The sequence below is a fragment of the Ambystoma mexicanum genome (assembly GCF_040938575.1).
Source record: "Ambystoma mexicanum isolate Mex_15411 chromosome 12 unlocalized genomic scaffold, UKY_AmexF1_1 Mex_chr12_unloc.1, whole genome shotgun sequence".
Classification (NCBI taxonomy): Eukaryota; Metazoa; Chordata; class Amphibia; order Caudata; family Ambystomatidae; genus Ambystoma; species Ambystoma mexicanum.
The window spans coordinates 3,347,663-3,350,387 of NW_027182322.1; the positions used below are offsets into that span (position 1 = coordinate 3,347,663).

General features: G+C 46.7%; 1 non-coding gene across 1 annotated transcript; it reads left to right on the plus strand.

Moving 5' to 3' along the window:
- The first annotated feature begins 730 nt into the window (after nucleotides 1–730).
- On the plus strand, nucleotides 731–802 carry TRNAH-GUG (transfer RNA histidin (anticodon GUG)). The gene has a single exon. It is a non-coding gene; the product is annotated as a tRNA-His (tRNA).
- The last annotated feature ends 1,923 nt before the right edge of the window (nucleotides 803–2,725 follow it).

Here is a 2,725-nt window from a genome sequence, read left to right on the forward strand (position 1 = left end):
CCCTGTATGAAGCCGAGAGAACGAGGAGACATGAACGTGCATCCATGTATGCGGGCGAGAAGGGAAGGAGCATTGGTCATGCATCCCTGCATGAGGGTGAGACAGGGAGGAGATAAAATCCCTGTATGAAGCCAAGAGAACGAGGCGGCTTGAACATGCATCCTTGTATGCAGGTGTGACATGGAGTCATCATGAACATGCATCCCTTTATAAGGACATAACATGGAGGACGCATGAACATGAATGCCTGAATTTTATGGTGGTGGCCTTCGGGTGATTTGGCACGTGCAATTGGTGAAGAGCACTTCTCCTGCGCAAAAAAATAAATGTACTATTAGCACCCCGGAGGGAGCCTCTGCACTTCTTATAGGGAGAAAACTCTGAAATGGAAGGGGACAGGGTCAATAACAGCTGTAAACTCTCACAAGACCATCACTGCTCTCACACTTTCCTGCTCTCAGGCTGGCGGGCCATTATCGGCCCTGGCTGCCGCACCATTGCCAGGTTTGTGTAACTATATTATTTCTAATTGGCTCCACTTTGATGACTTTCATTTGGATTCTGACTTGATTATTGAGATCTTAAATAAGTGACTGGGGATCAGGTGTCCACTTATTCTCATGGATAACATCACAACCAACCTTTAATTCAAACATGAGTCATGACATCACAGATGGAGTACAGCTTATGATAGAGGTGGAACGTCACATTGTAGCAGCCCAAGTAGCTCGCCGTGATCGTATAGTGGTTAGTACTCTGCGTTGTGGCCGCAGCAACCTTGGTTCGAATCCGAGTCACGGCATTGCGGTGAGGCAATGTCACGGCAGTTGGGCAGATATTTTAGAATTTCCATTAATACATTGGCAATCTCTGTGGAGGACTGAAACAATTCGATATGTCCTGTTACTGTTATGAACCTTTTGTTTCTTTAATGCTCTTTGCACACTTTTTCATCGGGTGACTGTAATGTATTTCAACCAAATCTAATTAAGAGCGCATTATGTGGTGCCATTTGCAGTACATGAAACATTATAACACTGCCATTTACGTCAATAACCACTAGCTTGATTAAGACATATGTATTGCAGCGACAGTATTTCCCAGTTACAAATGGGAATAAAAACAACATCCGCGAGGGATTGAACCAACGACATTTAACTGATGTTGCCAATGGAGCGCGTTACAGAGAGCGCGAGGTCCCGCCTTTACAGTCACACGCTGATGATAATACAGATGTTTAAATAAACAGGCATATCTGTGGACTTGTGGTCTTTCTACATTGGGACTCATAGTCTAGTCCTAGGCTATTGTAGGCACTGGTGTATCTTTTAGTGGAATGAGAGGCATTCTGTAGTCGCGTGAAAGGACCTTTCAAGTCAATCTGATCTGTATTGTCCTGTGAAAAAAAGCGTTCTTAGACACAGTGAGGAGTTTTTGGGGATAATGGGAAAATCATTTCCAACTAAATGACAGGAATTTCTTAGTCCAATCATGAGGTGTGCTAGGCTTTTTTATACTGTGGCGGAAAGAGAGAGAGTATAACACTCATTATAAATAAAGGGCCAAGGAAGTGACAGTTTATGGAAGGAACAATTTGCACATAGTTTTAGAATGTGGTCAGGAGGAGGACAATGTGCTTACACATATGAAACATTAGAAGGTAGACATTATGGAAGCACATATATTTCTTTATTTTTATTGTATTTGGGAAGAGGGGGTTAATATAGCACGTCCAATGTGGAAAAGTGCTTTCCATAGCACCTTGCAGGGGGGCGACATCTAGAGCTGTGCAGTAGCCACCCATGCCCCAGACGTCAAAGAGAACAAGAAGTTACACATGTTAGAAGTGAGGGTGAGACATTGAGGAGATATGATCCCCGAATGAAGCCGAGAGAAGGAGGAGGCGTGAACGTGCATCCATGTATGCAGGCGAGAAGGGAAGGAGCATTGGTCATGCATCCCTGCATGAGGGTGAGACAGGGAGGAGATATGATCCCCGTATGAAGCCGAGAGAAGGAGGAGGCGTGAACGTGCATCCATGTATGCGGGCGAGACAGGAAGGAGCATTGGTCATGCATCCCTGCATGAGGGTGAGACAGGGAGGAGATATGATCCCCGTATGAAGCCGAGAGAAGGAGGAGGCGTGAACGTGCATCCATGTATGCAGGCGAGAAGGGAAGGAGCATTGGTCATGCATCCCTGCATGAGGGTGAGACAGGGAGGAGATATGATCCCCGTATGAAGCCGAGAGAAGGAGGAGGCGTGAACGTGCATCCATGTATGCGGGCGAGACAGGAAGGAGCATTGGTCATGCATCCCTGCATGGGGGTGAGACAGGGAGGAGATATGATCCCCGTATGAAGCCGAGAAAAGGAGGAGGCGTGAACGTGCATCCATGTATGCGGGCGAGACGGGAAGGAGCATTGGTCATGCATCCCTTCCTGAGGGTGAAACAGGGAGGAGATAAAATCCCCGTATGAAGCCGAGAGAACGAGGAGACATGAACGTGCATCCATGTATGCGGGCGAGAAGGGAAGGAGCATTGGTCATGCATCCCTGCATGAGGGTGAGACAGGGAGGAGATAAAATCCCTGTATGAAGCCAAGAGAATGAGGCGGCATGAACATGCATCCTTGTATGCAGGTGTGACATGGAGTCATCATGAACATGCATCCCTTTATAAGGACATAACATGGAGGACGCATGAACATGAATGCCTGAATTT